At 42.8% G+C, this 23,919-nt stretch overlaps 1 protein-coding gene and 2 non-coding genes across 4 annotated transcripts in view; all 3 read right to left on the bottom strand.

Annotated features, from left to right (window-relative positions):
* LOC126267159 (glutamate receptor 1-like) overlaps positions 1 to 23,919 on the bottom strand; it is a 1,368,697-nt gene that overhangs the window by 1,343,943 nt on the left and 835 nt on the right. The window lies entirely within an intron of this gene.
* Positions 13,260 to 13,331, bottom strand: Trnat-agu (transfer RNA threonine (anticodon AGU)). The gene has a single exon. It is a non-coding gene; the product is annotated as a tRNA-Thr (tRNA).
* Positions 13,602 to 13,673, bottom strand: Trnat-agu (transfer RNA threonine (anticodon AGU)). The gene has a single exon. It is a non-coding gene; the product is annotated as a tRNA-Thr (tRNA).

The following is a 23,919-nucleotide window of genomic DNA, read 5'->3' on the forward strand; positions in this document are numbered from 1 at the left end:
AGAGTCACTGGAATCGTATAACATCATAGACACGAAGACTTTTCGCCTGTGAAAGTTTAAATGTAGATAAGTTTTTATTTACTAGCAATTCTGGTGATTTTCAATGTAACTTGATTGATGATTTCTGAGCTATGTTTTCCGATTACCATGACCTGTCTCCTATCAAGTTATTTGATCAGAAAGAGTGAAAGTGTTGCCGACTTTGGTCTCCACATCAAATACTACTTGTCCAACTAAACATAGTACTTACAGCTTGTAAAGGATGAGGGGTGGGGGGAGGCGGGCGTTGAGGAAGATGCATTTACATAAAGCAGGGGCTCTCCAAAGATAAAACACTAACTTAGTTGTTTGAGGGTTGTGCACGGTATTGGCTGTATCTTTGCTGTCTGATCACATGGGCATCCACTTTATTTCATTTGTGAAAACTACGAAGATGTACATCACGGTAACTGTAAGAGATTTGAAACTCACTCCTCTTAAATTAAGAGTCCCATGTTGTTGTTGTTACTGTTCTGATTTTCGGTCCGAATGATGGTGGATGCAGTTCTCCATGCTACTTTATCATGTGCAAGCCTTTCCATTTCCGAATAACTACGGCAACCCACGTCCATTTGAGCATGGTTGCTGTAATCGTCTCTTGGTCTTCCTCAGACGTTTTTACTCTCCACACTTCCCTCTAAGACTGAACTGACGATTGATTGATGTCTCATAATGTGTTCCGTCGACAGAATGCATCTTTTAGTCAAGCTGTGCCATTGTAAAATTCTTCCCCAGTTCGATTCAAACCTGTTTATTTATTTGACTTATCCATCGAAACTTCGACATTTTTCAGTAGCACCACATTTATAAAGTTTCTATTCTTCTCTGGTCTGAACGATCCATCGTCGGCGTTTCACTTCCATAAGAGGCTACGCTTCAAACGAATGCCTTCAGAAAAGACAACCTAACAATTAAATTTATTCTCTTTGCGGGACATGTGCAATTGTTGCTAAAATTTTTCATGATGAATGCTTCCGCTCCAGCTGACTTGACAAATACATTATTTGGATAAAATCGTACACACGAATCGTGTTTCGAGATGTAAATCCTATCTTCAGGCACTTCATTGGTAGGAGAAAGTCGTGTTAGTCATGCAAAAAATTCAGTTAAATTTATCAAGTGCATGCGACAACCCGTGCGGATGAGGCATGAAAAGGTTGCCTGTGCCAACCAGTACCACATCGCGTAAATGAGGCCTAAACAGAACCCAATCCACCACATGTCTTTGACGCCTAACAAAACCGGTCGGCAAACTTTTTCGTACGCAGTCAGGCGCTTGAAGATCTACATCTGCGTGATTACTCTGCTTTTCATAATTAAGTGCCTGGCAGAGTGTTCAATGAACCACCTTCAAGATGTCTCTCTACCGTTCCACTCTCGAACCGAACGGGAAAAACGAGCAATTAAATTTTTTCTCTGCGAGCCCTGATTTCTCTTATTTTATCGTGATGATCATTTCTCCCTATGTAATTGGGTGCCAACAGAATGTTTTTGCAATTGGAGGAGAAAACTGGGATTTGAAATTTCATGAGATCCCGCCGCAACGAAAAACGCCTCTGTTTTAATATTATCCACTCAAATTCGCGTACAATGTATGTGGCACTATCTCCCCCATTTCGCGATAATGCAAAACGAGCCACCCTTCTTTGAACTTTTTCAATATTATCCGTCAGTCCCACCTGGCACGGAACCCACACCGCACAATAATACTCCAGAATAGGGCGGACAAGCGCGGTGTAAGCAGTCTCTTTAGTAGACCTGTTGCCCCTTCTGCCAATGAATCGCAATCTTTGGTTTGCTCTACCCACAACATTATCTATGTGATCGTCCCAATTTAAGTTACTTGTAATTGTAATCTCTAAGTATTTAGTTGAATGTGCAGACTTCAGATTTGTGTGTCTTATTGCAATTTACACCCTGAAACCATAATCGTGTGTACGACTTTATCTAAAGAAAGGATTCGTGAAGTACAACCGGTGCGTATTTATTCATCATGAAAACTTTACATTTGTATCTTCCTTACTTCGGCCACAATCAGTTATTTGCTGTCCATGCTCAAAATTCATCCATTTGTCTGAGCGTTGTCTGATTCAATGTAACTACATTCCATTAGCCTTATGTTGCTTTTGTTAATTCTCATCTTACAACCTTCTGTCAAGACAATGTCCATTCTATTCAGCTGCATTCCAAAGTTCATTGCTGCCTCTGACAGATTTACAAGGTCACTGGCCATTACAGAGTTGTAATTTATTTTCCCTGAACTTTAATTCCTTATTATTTTTGTGTGTTTCTTTACCGCTTACTCAATGTACAGGCTGATTAAAATCAGAGGTAGGTACTGCCCTGTCCCATTCCTTCTAAACCACTCCTTCCCTGGTTCAAATGGCTCTGACCACTATGGGACATAACATCTACGGTCATCAGTCCCCTAGAACTTAGAACTACTTAAACCTAACTCACCTAAGGACATCACACAACACCCAGTCATCACGAGGCAGCGAAAATCCCTGACCCCGCCGGGAATCGAACCCGGGAACCCTGGGGTAAGAAAATTAAATTAAATAACTCCATTTATATCTATGAATTTCTACCAGGCCTTAGCTTTCTATCCGTTCCACCGTCTGCTGAATTCACTATTTCATGATTCGAAGGTCTACTTCCCTACTGTATTCCTTTCCCTAGTTTCAGTCAAACATTATCTAATGCTCCTCCTGAAACTCTCAGCAGCCTCTGGTTTCCTCAGGTGCCACCTCCGTAATTTTCCCCCTTCTTGCAAATTCTTCAGTTCCAATTTACACTTGATAGCAAGAATCGACATCTGCCCTGGAAAAAGATTACAGTTTAAAATCTAGTGCTGACGTCTGTCTTACAATCATATAATTAATCTAAAACCTTCTGGTTCTCCAGGTTTCTTCCGCGTAGACACTCTTATTTTACGGTTCTTAAGCCAAGGGTTAGCAACGATCAAATTACGCTCTGTGCAAAGCTTTGTCAAACAGCTTCCTTTTTCTTGCTTCCTCCAATCCATATTCTCCTAGTAGGTTTCCTTGACTTACTGTTTCTACTGCCAAATTCCACTCACTCAACTCAATTAAATTTTCGTTTCCCTTCACTATCTCAATACTTTCTTTTATCTCATCATACATCCCTCCAGTCTCATCATATGCGGAGATTGTATTCATGTAAACTCTTTCTACTCTCGTAGGTTTTGGCTTTGTGCTTCTCATGGTTACAATAATGGGTTCTGCTGCTAAAAGAAATCTGCATTTCTATTTTCTTATTTGTTAGTAAACCTACTCCAGCATGACCTCTTTCTTTATATATATATATATATATATATATATATATATATATATATATATATATATATATGTGTGTGTGTGTGTGTGTGTAACCCTGTACTCACCAGACCAGAAGTATTGTTCATACTTCACAAATCAGCACTGTATCTAACTACAACGTATACATTTTCCTTTCTAAATGTTTTAACATAGAGATCTCTACAGATACCCCTCTGTTGTGGTTGTACTTACTGAACAGCTATCTGTATCGTTATGCATGCAAACCACACCATCTAGACAATGCCTCTGGTTCATCCATATCTCATGTACCGTTAGCTGTATTTTGACCAAGAGATTGAGTTATTATGACGTATTTCGGTGGCAACAGACAATGTGTGTTGAAAAGCTTTACACATAGTGGAAGACTCTCTAAAAATTGTTTGTGCTGGTACTTTTTTGGAGATAGCATGCTTTTCACTATACACGATACGAAGTTGTTCAATTTTCCCTGTTACGAGTTACATATATTCGGAAATATATTTCTTGTGGCACATACAGCTCTCGAAATAATGATGACTAAAAAACAGAGAAAGTATATGCCATACGGAATTTTACGTACAGTCACTCTTTCACGGCCCATTTGCGAAGGGAATAAAGAAGGTAGGGGACGGGTAGCAAAAATGCCCTCTCTTACATACCATAATGTGGCTTGAGGTGTGTCGTTGTAAAGATAGATTACACACGGTCGTTGTTTGTAGGAAGAATCTTAATTCATAGCCAGGGGATATTTTGTATCCACTCACCAAACGAGGGCACAGTTACCGACTTACTGTCTGGATGCTACTTCCTTTCCTGTTCCAAACGTCTCTTCTCAGAACGTAACCTACACCCAGCGTCTGCAATTATCTGTTAGGTATACTTCATACTCTGTCTTCCTCTAACATTATTTCCTCTCCTTCTTTTCCTATTTACCCAATGGTCGTTGATTCACATACATTCAAGACCGAACTCCAGACAAACATTATTAGAAATTTCTTTCTCTACGATTTCTCCGGATTTCTTTCAGTTAAGAATGTCCAGTTTATTTGTTACTGTTCGTTTCTTTTATCAGCCAGCCTTTGTCTTTAATGATGTGCATTGTTGATGGGGTATGAGAATACCTACACATTATCTACTATGTGATCGCTGGTTTACTTAGGTTCTCTCTAAACCAGTATCCTTTGCTCAGTAGAGTGTTCACTTCATTCAACACGTCCCGTAACTGCCTCTTTTTGATGAATGACTGCAGTCACGTCAGAGAATTTTATATTTGATATCCTTACATAATACATGTTAATCTCACTTCTGGTAATTTTATTTATCTCTATTTCTTCTTCACGGTAGAATTTTATCAGTAGAGGGGCAGGAAAGCATCCCATCTTGATACCCTTTTCAATCAAAGAGCTTATTGCTCGATCTCCGTTTCTTATCGTTCCCTCTTGATTCTTGTACACATTGTTTATCCTTTTTCCTACTTCTCTAGTAATGAATCACACAGTACGACAATAAAGTTTCAGTTATGGGTAATTTGTTAAATATGTAATTATTCTTGCAATTGTCAGAATTGTGCTATAGGAAACAAGGTTTTACTTTAGCTCATTTTCCCTAACTCATTCGAGGCGAAAGTGTGATTGGCTCTAGTTCACTCTCACGACTGCACATAATTAGGGCGACCATTAAGAAGATAAAAACGTTTTTAATTGATGGACACTTGGTACACTGATGATCATTACAATATTCCACAGCGGATTCTCTGTAGAAACCAAAGTATGCGGATTTTGTAGAACTAGATGCACTGAACACGTATATGATGATTGAAATTGTCTCCAAGCTCAGGGTTACAAGTAAGTTGGGACTTTATTTTTGACATCTATTGATACCGTAATCAGCATATACCCTAACTTAACTTACCCAATTTATTCGCACCATTTCTTTGACTTCCTCTTGTAGCTAGTGTCTGGAGCAAGTCTGTGTAGCATTCAGCAGAAATGACCAAAGACAGCAGTAGTCTATTGTCCTGTGAACCGCTGTTCCACGAGAGAATATCCTGGTGAAACCACACGCCATTCGCGTCACTGAATGTACCACACTTCTCTGGGAAAACACCTAAATACGGATAAATAACGTGAATCTTCGGAGTCATGTTGGAGCCAATGACCTTATAAACATGAATGAGTACCCACAAGGTCTCAGTAATTTTCGGCACTCCTGTTTCCTCAGAGCAATGTTGTCGCGATACGAAGACAAAGGCACACTTGTAGCTGATCGCAGGTTAAATTGGAATCAAAGTGTGTCCCCTACAGATGCCGTATCTGTGGACCAACTAATATACTCATTGTAATATTCTCTGCACTGAGCTTTGGAAACTTCTTACGCAAATATTGCACTGCTGCTTCATTCCTGTGCATAGCCTTAGCGGTTTCTGTAATGAGCTCCAACATAATGAGCAATCGCGGCAGAACAACTTTCTTCGGATTGACTTGAGGTTCTTCGGCAATATTTTTTTGTATCTGGGTAAAAGAGTTATTAGTGGAGATCATTGCACATGTGTGTCGTGTTGTTCTCTTCCACGACTGTGCCACTCACACAGTAGCAACAGTACTAAGTCATATCCCCTTGCAAAACCCAATAAAATCACAATGCATTTGAAATCTCCACTATCTAGTCATTCATGCTTATCGTAATTAACACAGTGTACAATGGATTTTAAGATGGTACAATTTTCTGTACCTAAGGCAACATTTGTGACATTGAAAAATGAAATGTCGTGTGGCTAGGGCCTCCCGTCGGGTAGACCGTTCGCCTGGTGCAGGTCTTTCGAGTTGACACCACTTCGGCGACTTGCGCGTCGATGGGGCTGAAATGATGATGATTAGGACAACACAATACCCAGTCCCCGAGCGGAGAAATCTTCGACCCAACTGGGAATCGAACCCGGGACCTTAGGATTGACAGTCTGTCACGCTGACCACTTTTTTTTGTTTTTTAAAGTCTCATTTTGTTCGCTTTTGCTCCCTCGTCGTAAGACATCCGCTTAAGTTCGTTGTTGCTCGATTTACTCAGTTTTTTATTACAGAGGGCAGCTAACCCTCTGACCGAACACGCTGAGCTACCGTGCCGGCACCACTCAGCTACTGGGGCCGGATATTTGTGACATTGATATGTGGCCTTTGATAGGACTGGATCTGTAAAGGATCACCTCTCGTATGTATCGTATGTAACGTTCAGGTCATCCAGCAAACCGTCGGTCATACAGCAGAGTGTAATGTCCCCTTCAGTACTGAAATCGCACTGGTATTTTTTCTGAGGCGCTATTAATATCAACGAAGAAATTCCACTGCTCCAGTCGTGAGGTCAAGAGTTCTGCATTACGCTGCGCCTGTAAAAAGATCAATGATTTCACATTGTATCTACATCTACATCTACACTCCTGGAAATGGAAAAAAGAACACATTAACACCGGTGTGTCTGACCCACCATACTTGCTCCGGACACTGCGAGAGGGCTGTACAAGCAATGATCACACGCACGGCACAGCGGACACACCAGGAACCGCGGTGTTGGCCGTCGAATGGCGCTAGCTGCGCAGCATTTGTGCACCGCCGCCGTCAGTGTCAGCCAGTTTGCCGTGGCATACGGAGCTCCATCACGCTCTTTAACACTGGTAGCATGCCGCGACAGCGTGGACGTGAACCGTATGTGCAGTTGACGGACTTTGAGCGACGGCGTATAGTGGGCATGCGGGAGGCCGGGTGGACGTACCGCCGAATTTCTCAGCACGTGGGGCGTGAGGTCTCCACAGTACATCGATGTTGTCGCCAGTGGTCGGCGGAAGGTGCACGTGCCCGTCGACCTGGGACCGGACCGCAGCGACGCACGGATGCACGCCAAGACCGTAGGATCCTACGCAGTGCCGTAGGGGACCGCACCGCCACTTCCCAGCAAATTAGGGACACTGTTGCTCCTGGGGTATCGGCGAGGACCATTCGCAACCGTCTCCATGAAGCTGGGCTACGGTCCCGCACACCGTTAGGCCGTCTTCCGCTCACGCCCCAACATCGTGCAGCCCGCCTTCAGTGGTGTCGCGACGAATGGAGACGTGTCGTCTTCAGCGATGAGAGTCGCTTCTGCCTTGGTGCCAATGATGGTCGTATGCGTGTTTGGCGCCGTGCAGGTGAGCGCCACAATCAGGACTGCATACGACCGAGGCACACAGGGCCAACACCCGGCATCATGGTGTGGGGAGCGATCTCCTACACTGGTCGTACACCTCTGGTGATCGTCGAGGGGACACTGAATAGTGCACGGTACATCCAAACCGTCATCGAACCCATCGTTCCACCATTCCTAGACCGTCAAGGGAACTTGCTATTCCAACAGGACAATGCACGTCCGCATGTATCCCGTGCCACCCAACGTGCTCTAGAAGGTGTAAGTCAGCTACCCTGGCCAGCAAGATCTCCGGATCTGTCCCCCATTGAGGATGTTTGGGACTGGATGAAGCGTAGTCTCACGGGGTCTGCACGTCCAGCACGAACGCTGGTCCAACTGAGGCGCCAGGTGGAAATGGCATGGCAAGCCGTTCCACAGGACTACATCCAGCATCTCTACGGTCGTCTCCATGGGAGAATAGCAGCCTGCATTGCTGCGAAAGGTGGATATACACTGTACTAGTGCCGACAGTGTGCATGCTCTGTTGCCTGTGTCTATGTGCCTGTGGTTCTGTCAGTGTGATCATGTGATGTATCTGACCCCAGGAATGAGTCAATAAAGTTTCCCCTTCCTGGGACAATGAATTCACGGTGTTCTTATTTCAATTTCCAGGAGTGTACATCCATACTCTTCAAGCCACCTGACGGTGTGTGGCGGAGGGTACCGTGAGTACGTCTATCGGTTCTCCCTTCTATTCCAGTCTTGTATTGTTAGTGGAAAGAAGGATTGTCGGTATGCTTCTGTGTGGGCTCTAATCTCTCTGGTTTTATCCTCATGGTCTCTTCGCGAGATATACGTAGGATGGAGCAACATACTGCATGACTCTTCGGTGAAGCTATGTTCTCGAAACATTAACAAAAGCCCGTACCGAGCTACTGAGCGTCTCTCCTGCAGAGTCTCCCACTTGTGTTTATCTATCATCTCCGTAACGCTTTCGGGATTACTAAATAATCCTGTAATGAAGAGCGCTGTTCTCCGTTGGATCTTCTCTGTCTCTTCTATCAACCCTATCTGGTACGGATCCCACACTGCTGAGCAGTATTCAAGCAGTGGGCGAACAAGCGTACTGTAACCTACTTCCTTTGTTTTCGGATTGCATTTCCTTAGGACTCTTCCAATGAATCTCAGTCTGGCATCAGTTTACCGACGATCAACTTTATATGATCATTCCATTTTAAATCATTCCTAATGCTTATTCACAGATAATTTATCGAATTAACTGCTTCCTGTTGCTGACATGCTATATTGTAGCTAAATGATATGGAATCTATCTTCCTATGTATTAGCAGCACATTACACTTGTCTACATTGAGATTCAATTGCCATTCCCTGCACCATGCGTCAATTCGCTGCAGATCCTCCTGCATTTCAGTACAATTTTCCATTGTTACAACCTCTCGATACACCACAGCATCATCTGTAAAAAGCCTCAGTGAACTTCCGATGTCATCCACCAGGTATATGTATATTGTGAACAGAAACTGTCCTATGACACTCCCCTGCGGCACACCTGAAATCACTCGTACTTCGGAAGACTTCTCTCCATTGAGAATGACATGCTGCGTTCTGTTATCTAGGAACTCTTCGATACAATCGCACATTTGGTCTGATAGTCCATATGCTCTTACTTTGTTCATTAAACGACTGTGGGGAACCATATCGAACAGTTTGTGTGGTTCTCCAGATGATGAGTGACGTAAATGTAGGGTCAGTCTCAGTGACGGATGACTGACGTTTTCGGCTGTATGTGTCGGTTCAGCATCATTGCTGTCACTACTTAGTGGTGGTACGTGTGGGGAGCAGGAACTGGTAACCCCTCGCCATGTGCCACATGCGTGGAGACATTTTTACCATGTATCACAACATTCACGATTAGAAGGCGCAAAACATGTGCGGATCCTTCAATTTATCTTGGTCTCCAACTCCACATCCGAAATACAAAGTATATGCTTGGTTCACTTCTTTAGTCAGTGGTTACCATGTTGAAACTTGGGTAATATCTCCACAAATGTGACGGAAGCTATACGGTCTCTTGCTGTATTTTTTGTGAAGGCGTTCACGTGTACATTAACACGGTTCTTCAGTATTAACACTTCATCTCACACACGTTCACAGCCAACGTCCACGACACTCGTTCGAGTAACGAGTAAACTAAAGCAGCACAAGAGCGCGCAGCCGTGACAAACGATGGTTAAAATCGCGCCTGGTATCTGTTTTCCACAGCGTTCACGTGGCTGAATAGTCTGCACATGAGCTGTGGTAAATAAATAAATGTAAATGTTGTGTGACTTGGGCCTCCCGTCGGGTAGTCCTTTCACCGGGTGTAAGTCTTTCGAGTTGACGTCACTTTGGCGACTTGCGCGTCGATGGGGGTGAAATGACGATGATTATGACAGAACAACACCCACTCCCGGAGCGGAGAAAATCTCCTACCCAGCCGGGGTCGAAGCCGGGCTCTTAGGATTGACATTCAGTCGCGCTGACCACTCAGCTCCCTGGGGCGGACATGAACTATCGTGTACATCAGTGTTGCATCCAACTCACTCATTCACGACAGCAGAATCCTTTGCATGTTGTTCCTCTAATTTCCATAAGTGTGGCTATGAAAGGTAAATACTATTGCATCAATCTACACTGAAGAGCCAAAGAATCTGTTACACCTGCCTAATGTCATGTAGGGCCACCCCGAGCACGCAGAAGCGACGCAACACGACGTGTCAACGACTCGACTAATGTCTGAAGTAGTGCTGGGGGGAAGTGAGACCATGAATCCTGCAGGACTGTCCCTAAATCCGTGAGAGTAGGACGGGGTGAAGATCTCTTCTGAACATCTCGTTCGAAGGCATCCCAGATATGCTCAATAATGTTCGTGTCTAGGGATTTTGGTGGGCAGCGGAAGTGGTTAAACTCAAGAGTGTTTTTGGAGGAACTCTGTAGCATTTTAGGACGTGTGGGGTGTCGCATTGTCCTGTTGGAATTGCCCAAGTCCGTCAGAATGCACAATGGACATGAATGGATGGAGGTGATCGGACAGGAGGCTTACGTACGTTTCACCTGTCAGAATCGTATCGGGGTCCCATACACTCCAAGTGCACTCGCCCCACACCATCGCAGAGAATTTACCAGCTTGAAAAGTCCCCTGCTGAAATGCAGGTTCCATGTATTCATGAGGTTGTCTCCGTACCCGAGTACGTCCATCCGCTCGATGCAATTTGAAGCTAGGCTCGTCCGACCAGTCAACATGTTCCCAGTTATCAACAGTCCTATGTCGATGTTGCCGGACCCAGGTGAAGCGTAAAGCTTTGTGTTGTGCAGTCATTAAGGGTACACGAGTGGATCTTCAGCTCCGAAAGCCCATATCGATTATGTCCCGTTGAATGGTTCTCACGCTAACACTTGTTGATAGCCCACTACTGAAATCTGCAGCAATATGCAGAAGGGCTACAATTCTGTAACGTCGAACGATTGTCTTCAGTCATCGTTGGTCCCGCTCTTGCAGGATCTTTTTCCGGCTGCAGCGATGACGAAGATATGATGTTTTACCGGATTCCTGATGTTCACGGTACTCTTCTGAAATGGTCGTACGGGAAAATCCCCAATTTGTCGCTACCTGGGAGATGCTGTGTCCTATGCGTGCTCCTACTATAACACCACGTTCAGACTCACAAATATTTTGATGACCTGCGACTGTAGATTACTGTCATATATAGGCGTTGCCGACCGCAGCGCCGTATTCTGCGTGTTGACATATCTCTGCATTCGAATACACATGCCTCCTGTTTCTTTGGTGCTTCAGTGTATAAAGCACGGCTACTTTCGTTTCAGTAAAAAAGCTGAAAGTGAAAGTTTGTGAACTTGGTGAGACTGAATACCCTCTGGCAGCGCTGTGGGTGCGTGACACTGGAAGAAATGCATGTACGAGGAGCATAGACGAATGGAGAGAGACTATACGGGACGCAAATGGAGAAATACCCTGACACAAACTACTTTGATAAAGGGCAGACACTTATGGCCCACTGTCTGGGAATAAGTATCTCGGAAACAGCGACATTGTTTGGCTGTTCGCAGTCGTGAACACCTATGGAAGTGGTTGAGCGAATGTGAAATCACTATTAGATGACTACGTGTTGTACGAATGGTGTTCATTACTGAATGTGGACGTCGGAGGCTTGCCCATTCAGCAAGGCCACGTAGGCGGTGATCTGTGGCAGATACGGCGAAAGATCACAGTGCTGGTGCAGGCACAGTCGTTTAGGAGTGAGCTGTTCAACGTACACTGTTGAATGAAAAACTCCCATGCATGATCTTATGCTGACCAAACTACAGTTACGTTTAGAATAGGCATGGGACAACGAGATGAGGCCATGGAATAGAAGAAACCTGTTGCCTGGTCGGTTTAATCAAGTTTCTTATTACATGCACAGATTTAGGAGCCCGTGCTCGTTGGCGAAGGTTTTGCTGCGTGCCATACTTACTGGGTTCCTACGGGACCTATGATAGTAATAGAAGGCCCTGTGACAGCGGCGAACTACATGAATATTACTGAGGACCATCTGCGTTCTTTTGTGCTTGATCTCTCCGCCATAATGGGATAGCATCTTTCAACAGTATAACTGCCTGTGTCACAACGCCAGGATCGTGATGCAGTGGCTTGAGTACCATGACAGCGATCTCATGTTGATGTCATCGCTGGAAAAATCTCCTGATGTAAACACAATAGGTAGGATGAGGAATGCTATCGTGTGGAAGCCCCACGCTCGTGAACTGCCGTCCCGTAATTTACGTGAATAACGTGACCACATACCTTATATCAAGAACGTGTGGAATCGCGCCGAGCAAATTCGCTTCTGTATTGTGTTCAAAAAATAGTTCAAATGTCCCGAAGCACTATGGGACTTAACATCTGAGGTCATCAGTCCCCTAGACTTAGAGCTACTTCAACCTAACTAACCTAAGGACGTCACACACAACCATTCCCGAGGCAGGATTCGAACCTGCGACCATAGCAGCAGCGCGATTCCGGACTCAAGGCCCGCCGTAGTGTCCGAGTGGTTCTAGGCGCTACAGTGTGGAACCGCGCGACCGCTACGGTCGCAGGTTCGAATCCTGCCTCGTGCATGGATGTGTGTGATGTCCTTAGATTCGTTAGGTTTAAGTAGTTCTAAGTTCTAGGGGACTGATGACCTCAGTCCCATAGTACTCAGAGCCATTTGAACCGGACTGAAGCGTCTAGAACCGCTCATCCATAGTGGCTGGCTCTGAGTTGTGTTGCTGAGCGGACCAACACTCTGTTAAACGGGTGTTGGTGATAGCAATCAGTATTTCAGATAGGACAGTTAAGCTATTCAATCACTTGTCGTTAGTAAGAATAGAAAAAGGAACATACATGATTGCAGCCTAGTCGTTATATTGGTATGTTTTGTGAGGCATGGGTATACTCTCTAACAATCTGAAGCTCTCTGAGATAAGAGATGTGGTGTGGAAGCGTTTTGGCGAGTTCAGGAAAGACACCGAAATAAAACACAGGTCGTCCATGAAATCTTGCAGGGTGAAGATGCAGGTGAGACTGATTTCGTCCTATTTACTTTTTGAAGTCCATTCTATGGGTGATTATCGTGTCTCACTATTGTCTGCTAACAAAGATAAGAATCAAATATGATCGAAGCAGACTAAATCAATTAAAATTTGTGCCGCAGCCGGGACTCGAACCCGGGTCTTCTTGCTTACTAGGCAGATATGCTACCACTACACCACCGAGGCACTATGGCAGACATAGCTGCACGAACTACCTAGGTCGAGTTCCCTCCCCAAGACAAACTTTAATTCATTTTCCCTTAATACCGTCACTATTGCCAGGGCTCGCCGGTATTGGCGAGCTACCCAGCATTGGACGTAGCGGGACGTCTGCTGTACCATATGGTGATCTTTTCAGATCTAATAATTAAATGTGTCCTTTGAGACTCCCGTCTCGTTATTATCTCACGATAATGATCAAATATGATCGAAGCAGACTAAATCATTTAAAATTTGTGCCGCGGCCGGGACTCGAACCCGGGTCTTCTTGCTTACTAGGCAGGTATGCTACCACTACACCACCGAGGCACTATGGCAGTGATAGTGCGCGCCCTGACACAGAGAGTCTACCCCAGGAATTGGAACATCTGAGAACTGTGTTTCGAAAGAATGGGTACTCAGAGTGGCAGATCCAACGTGCTCTCCGCCCAACCACTGCAGCACAACCTGTTGAGATGGATGAAGTCACAAGGGAGGAGGTAGGCACTGCATTTATTCCATACACAGGCGCACTCTCGGGGAAAATCGCCCGCATTCTGAAGAAACACCGGGTTGGAACTGTGTTTTGTCCTCCGAATAAAACTCGTGCACTGGTGGGGAGCGCCAAAGATGACCTCGGTTTGAGGAAGGCCGGCGTGTACCAGATTCCGTGTCAATGTGGCAAGTCGTATATTGGTCAGACGATGCGTACCGTCGAGGATCGATGCCGTGAACACCAGAGGCACACTCGACTGATGTATCCGAGCAAGTCGGCAGTCGCTGAACATTGTTTGTCGGAAAATCACGCTATGGAGTATGACCGCACGAGGATTCTGGTACAGACGTCGAGAAACTGGGACAGCGTTGTTAGAGAGGCTATCGAAATTCGCACCAATGACGACCTCATAAACCGTGACTGTGGCTATAATCTTAGCAAGGCTTGGGAACCAGCGATTGGGTTAATCAAGAGTAAATCGAGCAAACGCATAGTTGTGACGACCATGACAGAGCCATCACACCGACGTCATCTCAGACGCCGTCGCAATCTGTTCCACCGCGCTACCGTGGCGCGGGGCGCGGACGGCGGAGGGAGCGCGCCACGGGCGGAGGGTATTTAAATCGGCCGCCGCCGCGACCGAACCCTGTTCCCCCTGAGCAGCCATAGCGTACGGATCTCTGTGCCGGCACGTTCACAGGAGCTCAGTCCGTCAGTTCACCTGATGATGGCGACATGTTTGATCGCCGAAATATTGTGCCCGTTGGACACTATAGACCGGCAGTACACCCGTGGATATTTTGATTATCAAATACGCCGGGAGAAACTCAAGAATCACAAATAAAATTTTTATTTTAAATTCAGTGCATTAGTATTTGTAAAATGACTCTTTCATATAGTGTTCATTAAAAAATGACGATCATTCCACTTGGGACGTGTGGAATGGTACATTAGCTTATTTGTCTTAGCTGTAAATATTTGTCTTGTATTGTTGTTTTTCTGACATGTTCCACATCCTGGAGGACCTCCTCACTACGGATCAATTGGAATGAAAGTAAATCTGCTCTAATCTGATCTAATTATGTTAAAGTGCAGGGGTCGTTGGCGGAGGCTTGTGGACCTGGAGTGACGCCTGGCAGGAGCGGTGACGGTGGAGGAGCCAGTTTCTGTCGGTTTATGGTACGCAAGAGTAGCCTGTGGCTGGCGGAACTGGCTGTTGACTGGGTATGTGTGCCGTCCCACGAAATTCTTTGCAGTATAGAGTCAGTATGAGCAGCTCTACTGGCTACTATCTTTACTGGGGAGTTGCTCTATTAGATCTTCACTGATTTGAAAGTTGTTCCTCGGTTCAGCCCTTTAGTACACTACTAGCAGCGCACTGTGTTATCCTACACCATATCTGGCTACTATCTTTACTGGGTAATTGCTCTATCAGAACATTACTGATTTGTAAGTTGTTCCTCGGTTCGATCCTATAGTACACAACTAGCAGCGCACTGTGTTATCCTACACCATATCGAAGAATTTTTTATTTGATCTGGATTGGTTGTGTCCGAATCTGTACTCCCCTCCAGCACACCAAGTTCTACGGAACTTCCGGCTTGTTAATTGTTGATAATCATAGTTCCGAAACTACTGCCTCTGTATTAAGAGGAATCTTTAAGTTAAAGTGCTCGCCCTATGAGAGTAGCTCAGTGTAATATTAGTATTGTGAATTTTCCTTAAGTGTGAACGATTTTTACTGCTCTTTAAATATGGTTCAGTGTAACTTTATTATTTTTCAAACTGTGTACATTTATTTAAAGGTTTTTTTTGCCTGCTGAGAACATAATTAATCTGTGGAGAAGATTTTTTGATTCACTTTCAAAAGGCATCTCAGGGTAAGTTTTTCGTATTTTAATATACCCATTAAAAGTGGCTTCGAGTAATTAAAATTAAAATTTGTTGAAAGTTCTTGTCCATATTTCAATGAGGCCTCAGTTTGAATTGTGCTCTTTCGTAGGCATTGTTTTAAACTAAACTCATTAACTTACTTGTGCTCTTTTGTGTTAAACCTTAGCCTGGATCATTTGTTCATTAGCAAATTACGATGTATTAATTGCCTATCGGCGTTTCTACATCACTTCAACTTATTTGTATAATGTAGATGAAGGTATTCAACGCGTTGCCTGCCACCTAGGTCAGTTAAAAGGAACAACAAGCGATCACTATGCTTTATGCTGATGTTTACAATGTGCGAAAATTTGTTTGTGTCTAAATACCAAGGCTATGAAATTCGTGTGCGTGTTTATTTTCAGATATCTGAAACTGCCCTTTTATTGTACTGGGGAACTTCCAGTATTTTTGATTTCTGGTCGCATTTTTCTTTAGTTAAAGTTTCTCTAAACATTTGTAATGAGTCTGTTTTAAACGTCAGGTTTCTGGGCCAGTCTGTGAAACGGTATTTTTTAAAACTGTTTCAAGCTCATTTTGCTTGAAATAAAGCTTGTTTAAACATTTGCTCTGATTCCCAGCTGCACTATTCAGAATGCTGAGCCTGCCTGTAAATCATATTTTGCTTCGTTGTTTCAAGTTAAATCTTTGCATTAATCAAACTCTTTCCAAATAATTGTTCTCAATTTCGGTTGTACTACTCATACAAGTGAGCTTGTCTGTAAAACCATAAGTTGCTTAATTGTTATATGCATGCTACCAGCGACTTGGGTTTAGTCCATCCACTTCAGCAGACCGTGTCAAGCCTATCCTGCCATATCACGGAGTACCCTCCAGCATTATACAGTCAGTGTATATGTTAGAAGGAGACGTAAATTTAGGAGAGCAGTGGACTATGATCCGATAGATGTATTCACCCTCTGCCCTGTCTCGACTCCATCGTCAACAACACAGACACAACACTAGGCTGATCAATGAAAGCTTATTTTAACGCAGCTGCCACCTTGGGCACGCAATTCAAGTAACGAGGACAACACGGCGAATACCATAACCCAATGTTCCGGGAACGTCGCCCAGTGGAAGACAGGTTAAAAGAACCGAATGTGTGTCTCGGACTATCCGTAGATACTCAGTTTCCGAGGTAATGTATGTGCTCTTAACCGAGTAAACAATTCAACCGGAGCGATGGCGAGATGGCAAATGTCACAGATTAACACTTTTGCGCCCGTGTTCGAAACCTCATTATTATTCTTATTTTGTTTTTCATGTATCTATCCATACCCGCAGAATATTACTAGATGAAAATTTTCGGGTGTATGTTGAAACTAAGTTGTTCTTATTCGGCTATTAACTCTGTGTCTGCTGAAAGAACTAAAAGAGTAAGAAAATTATTTGGAACTGTTTTCCGAGAAATTCATGCAGCGTGTCTTGCTTTATGAGCAACTCTAAGCCCCAGTTTTCGTTAAAGAGATCCGTTGCATACGGTTTGGCTCAAAATTATTGCCAACGGGAGGAATCTTCAAACGGTTCAGATGGCTCTGAGCACTATGGGACTTAACTACTGAGGTCTTCAGTCTCCTAGAACATAGAGCTACTTATACCTAACTAACCTAAGGACATAATGCACATCGATGCCCAAGGCAGGATTCGAACCTGCGACCACAGCGGTCGCGCGGTTCCACACTGTAGCGCCTAGGACCGCTCGGCCACCCCGGCCGACCGTGGAATCTTCAGCCATGTTAACGACATTTCTTTCCCGAGTAAGATTCATTCTGTGGCGAACTTGCCTCCGTGTGATGCTTCTGGTGTCCGAAATTTCTGTTTCCAATACTTCTACGATCAGTATCATCTAAGGCATTGCATCACATCCTCCTGAACAAAAACATAAAAATAAAATATAAGAATTAATATAACAGTTAATATAAGAATTGATATACGAATGAAATATAACGATATGAGAATTTAAAATGATTGTAACCCCTTCAGGTACTAAACAGACACAAATAGTACGACTATAATACATATTAAGAAACCCAGTTTTAATACAATTAATGTAACCCTCTTTGCATCCCCTAACCTGATAAGAAACATTTGTGTAATAACTTTCTACGTACGTATGTAGACAAATGAAAAAATTTATATAATACAAAAACACAATAATCGGGTTTCGTACACGGGGCGCAAAAATGAGACACTCTGCCACCATTTCTGCTACGACTATCGTATGTTAAAAGACACCTAAATTACGTCGAAAACTTTGAATGTCGTTGTCTCAGGAAGGTCGAGTTTCTATCGATAAGTCGAGACACTGGTTCTTTTGATTCTTCTTCCACTGAGCAAAGTCTCGTTAAAATCAGATTATGGAACCTTCTGTGTTCTTCCCGTATGTGGGATGAAGTCGCGACGCACTTATTGTATGTGTCATTTATTACTTACTGACGTTGCAAAGTGGGAAAGAGGCAACCTAGTCTATTTCTTTTTATGCAGATACAAGGTCTTTAGCTGAATGTATTTTGTGAACGGAAAACAGTTGATGAGTAGTGTATTCGGGTAATACGTGCAGCTTAACATTTATTAAGAGAAAATAGCAAAGTGCAGTAGTTATCTCATTTCAGAGCAATTTAATTTAAATCTGAAGGTAACCGTTCAGTCGCATTCATTATTCAATTTCGTCTCCATTTTGTGACACATCTGCTATCAGCCAGAATAAAATTTCAATCTGCCGCTGAGTGCACACGGCTGTGAAGATACTTGAAATATCAAATTTCTATGCCACACCGGGAGTCAACATCGGATTCTTATTTTTCTTGGAGAGAAAATGTTTATCAAGCTAGCCATCTCTCCTGGAGATAAAAACGAAAAATTAAATCTCGGACGGGATTTGTGGGACACGTCTGGATAGCTCAGAGGGAAAGAACAATGCGCAAACATACACAGTCTCACATACAACTTACTTAGTTTTGTACAGCTATTACTATACGGAAAGATGAATGTGGTTTGTTATGTGTACATTCTCTAAAAAAAATTGCCACAAATGAAAATCATTTCATAACAGTCCAAAAGTATTTGGTGAAATACGCGCAAAAATATCAAACTTTTCCGTGAGATGTCAGCCTCATGTGAAATTTGACACTGCTGTAGTGCAGCACGGACTTAATGTTACTATCAAACTAAGATGGTGGTAGTGATGATGATTATGGTGAGCATGGTGATAATTATAGGTTTAGAGTGACTAAACTTGTGTAGTCATCGGTCTCCTATCACCCCCTGAACCGAACCTATCTGCGGCTACAGTAAACACTACGCGCAAGTGTGTGAGCGTCTTCTAAATATTTTTGTGGCTTGTATCTGAGGACGACGCGTGAATTAACATTGTATTTATCTAGTGGGATGTAGGAAACCTAAAAACCACACCGATACCTGCTGGAACACCAGCCCAAATTAAGAGATGTTGGCAGAACAACCTAAGTCGACTATACACCATCACTGCTAACAATCGTTCGCTGTCCGAGAACGGCGCTCTTGAACTGAATGAAAAATAACCCAAAAAAGAGATTCCGTTACATTCGTTAGCTACTAAATGTGTTGCCACATTCACAAGTTTCGAACTGCAGTCTAGTGCTTTTCGTAGTGACAAAGTTTGTTATGATGATGTTTCTGACGACACCAGACGATTATAGTTCTTCAAAATGGAACCGTTATAGAGATTGTAATTATTTAATTCTAACATAATTAAGTATTGTTTTTAAGCTGTAAGAAATTATGATTACCACAGCACAATACAGAGGAAATGTAATCACGGAGGCTGATAGTTGGTTTACTAAATGAGTGATTTTATTGATGACCTAACAATATCAAACGCGCCACCTGTGTCACCAGGGTGCCTACACTCACCGCTCGCAGGGGGGACGATACTCGTCGGTTTCCGATCTGCCTATCTATTCCGATAATCGCTGTCGGGAATACCTGACACAGCTGATGGAATTAAAATTCAGTCTACATCAAAATATATAATATCTCAGCTGACGTACTTAACAAGGAGTTAAGAGAAGACCTAAATGTGAAATCATTCAAAACTCTATGTATAATCCACTTCCGCTACCACAAGTACAGATATGATGCCGAGGATGTTTGCCGAAATTGCTACATTCTGGGCCTGTTGGAAAATACATTGCCAAAGTGGTGTGGTGAATTGGGGAAAAAACTTATAATTTAAAACAGCAGGAGGAAAGCTAGCATTCAGCTGTTTCTTCAGATACGTGCTTGTATCTAAAAGTAACGATAAAAACATCCTCGAAAATTTAGGATCTGTCGTTTTCCTAGGATGTGGACTGTGGCTACATCTACGTTTGTGAAATAAATAAGACCTAAGGTCCTCGTTTTGGTGAATGTGCGGAGTCCGAATTTATATACCTACTCTTTATCTACTTCATAAAACTTCTCAAAAGTAAGGTCTCTTGATCTTTTCCATTGTAACTACACAACAATATTACTACTAACGCCTTGTAACACGATGTTAGCTTCAGGAGCGTTCGCGGCTACCACATAGCGTCCATGAAGACTGTGTTTCAAAATAGTGTTGTAGACCTACACAATGAAGTACTATAAAGTGGCTGCATCGCTGTAGAATTGCTTTTGGCAGTTTTATAAAAAAACGATTTGCTCTGAGATTTTTTGTGAAATTCACAGACTGAATTAACTAGTGAGTTTTGTTGTCGAAATGAAAATATGAAGCAGCCGTTAATAGAATGTTTAATCACGCGTGGTCTTTTATTCCCTCTGATGGTTCAAATGGCTCTGAGCACTATGGGACTTAACATCTATGGTCATCAGTCACCTAGAACTTAGAACTACTTAAACCTAACTAACCTAAGGACATCACACAACACCCAGTCATCACGAGGCAGAGAAAATCCCTGACCCCGCCGGGAAATTCCTTCTGATAATTCAGAGCAAACGTAAAGCAGATGTTTCCGTTTTCGGTGAGATTTGTTTGACAGATGAAGAATTGTTCTCAGATATGTTCAGTGAATCACAAATGGAGGCTATACAAGTCTGTTTCCCTTGCAGCGCATGGAGTTCACTTTTTAAAGTGTGAGGAGCCCTATTCAATGGAAACTACGAAGTGTGTCAGTTCATGGAAATAATAATGGCAATCAAAAATATAGTAAAATGTGGAGTTTTTGGGGCTTTCGATGGCTACAAGTGGACGTATTAATTGTCCATCCGGCATGAATTTGCAGTCCGCAGCTCGTGGTCGTGCGGTAGCGGTCTCGCTTCCCGCGCCCGGTTTCCCGGTTTCGATTCCCGGCGGGCTCAGGGATTTTCTCTGCCTCGTGATGACTGGGTGTTATGTGATGTCCTTAGGTTAGTTATGTTTAAGTAGTTCTAAGTTCTAGGGGACTGATGACCATAGATGTTAAGTCCCATAGTGTTCAGAGCCATGAATATGCAGACAAAGAAAATCAATCCAATGATTGATATCATGTGCTTGGACGGTTGTGAGTAGAGGCTTAAATTTTAAGAATTTAAATGTGGTCTTTCCCTCTTTGCACCGCGATAGAAAGGTGAGATAGGTCAACAAATGGGCTTCCTTTTACGTAATTGGTCAAAGCAATTGATTCTTTCCAGGCCACTTGTTGACGTATACAAAATTATTGGAATTTTGAAACGTTTAACTGCTGCAAATAAACTAGTATCGAAAGCTCTTTACCTTAATACTTGTCGACCATGTGGAACCTAAAGACCACTGCCAAAGTAGTTACAGAACTACGCTAATGAATAAAAAATATGGTGAGAAAGGGAAAATACCAAAATTATTTTTCTGGCGGTAATATTAAGTTACGACAGTATTCACTTGTGGTCTGAAAAAAAAGTAGTATCACAAGTAATGAATATCGGTGAAGAACAAACAATGAAATTGGGATACATTACAGAATTCAGCTTCTTTATTCCGCAGTCGATGTCAACTTTTTCTGAATTTGATATGGAGGCATTCCTTGGACGAAGAGTTTCATATTTCACTGAAATTCCAAATTAATCAGGGAGCAAAATTTGTGTTTTAGGTACCACGAAAAGTTGCTCAACAGACTGACATCATGGGTATCGTGGCAATATGCTTAGGTCAATATTGGAACACATTCAGAAAAAGTCTAAATGCTATCCCACAATAATCACTGTTCTACATACCGCTTATCAACAATTCCGCAGATCAACGTAGTAGCTATATCGTTCCAATTTTTATGTTTCGCTGGAAAAGCAAACGTGTAGAATGAATTGCCTGACTGGCCTATGAAATTTTTTAACTGCATTGCATGCGAAACATAGCGACATGTGATATTAGTATAGTGATCGTACTTGAGTTTTCTACATCGCTACAGATATTCGCGTTTGTCGATATCCATTTCATACCGGTACTGCAGCGACCATACGGCCGGTATTATTGGAAATTCAGAACTCGACCCACGTACGTCGCCCACACTGGAATGTGCCGTCACCGTTCACGCAAATTTATTGACATGTGCAACACTTTGTCGGACATATGCGTTTCCATTGCAACGCCGCACTGTAACACGTTGCGACAGTTTAAAAAATATGAGTGAAAAATGAATGCAATTCGATGTGACGGAAATTAAAATCCTAAAAGTGTACCATCGTTCCATGAAAGATACAGAACATAGTTATTATATGATAGGAATAAAGCCAGTCACCTCTCATTTATTCCGTGCTGTTGTGATATCGAAATCCTTTCACATTGGAGAAACTGCAATGGTATCGCGTTTACTCCAAAATCTAGCAATCTGTGGCTCTGCAGGATGGATGTCAACATAAACACGTGGCGCTTTTCATCTAGACAAGAATAGTTTTAATGCGTCGTACTCATTCGAAGATGAAATCAGTAATCGCGTTACTGTTGCAGGTAATTTTGTGTCAAATTGAGCACCTTATAGACAACATTGCTCTATGCAAAGTCCGTTAAGCAAGATCACGATCTGGTTAATCAGCAGAAAAATGTATTTGGAAGGAAGCTCAAACATATCCATATATATATCATATATGAACAAATGAAAAATACAGAACAATTAATAACACGTCCAGTCTCTCGCAGCGTCGATAATTGCTTGGCATCTTCGAGGCATGATTGAAACCAAACTTGGTTTCAATCATGCCTCGAAGATGCCAAGCAATTCCTCGTTTTCACGTGAAGAAGATCTTCAGACGCGTCGAATCTGCGTTGACGGCTGTTTCAAAGGGAATTTTACTTGCACTTAATTGAATGTTAAGAATAGTTCATAATAATTTTTTTCACTTTTGGAGTCACTTCACTGACTGAGCCTCATTCTTCTAAATCATCACCTTTTTAACCCACTTTTGCACAAATGACGTTGATTTCCCCCTATATTTAGACTCAGCGGCATGACCCATTTTAGAATATTTGGGTCGCTACAGAGAAATGTAGCCTCGGAACGCAACGCGTAAGCGCCGCTTAGGTCTCTTATTGTGTGTCTCAGTCAAGAATTCAAAGTAAACTACTGTTTTATGGACATCGCATGAAGGACAAAGTGTCCTTCTGTTTGGCTGAGAAAGAAAAACGACCATGTCATTTACCGTGTCTAATGCTGGCCAAGCTCTTAGTTAACACACTGTTTTCGCCAAAACGCGTGTACGTGTGTTGTATTACAGATGTCAACAAAATATGATAATGAAACGTCTGTCCCTTACGGGTTTACTGTGAAATATTGGTGTCATTCTACAGCAAAAGGACTTTCGTATATTTCAGATTTAAATAAAAAAAATCATTTATGACTGCAAATAATTTATTTCGGTAGTCCTTTGTGTATTACTTCGCCTCTGTCCGTTACTGACAAATGAATAATACGCCTCCAAGTGTCATCCTACTAACTGCTTATGTTTCAGAAACCGCACGTTAACTTTGCTGCATTGAAGTTAATATATTTACTCCGACCGGTTTCAGTTTCCAACAATCATCTACGGAAAAACAATAGACAATATAACTTTCACATTTCATATATCATGCTACAGACGAATGCCATAATACAGGAGTATTATGATACACATCAATACTCATCAGACAATTATTGTGACTGATTCTACTTAAATATGTTACAGGACGTATTACGATACACA

The sequence above is a fragment of the Schistocerca gregaria genome, chromosome 4 (assembly GCF_023897955.1).
Source record: "Schistocerca gregaria isolate iqSchGreg1 chromosome 4, iqSchGreg1.2, whole genome shotgun sequence".
NCBI lineage: Eukaryota > Metazoa > Arthropoda > Insecta > Orthoptera > Acrididae > Schistocerca > Schistocerca gregaria.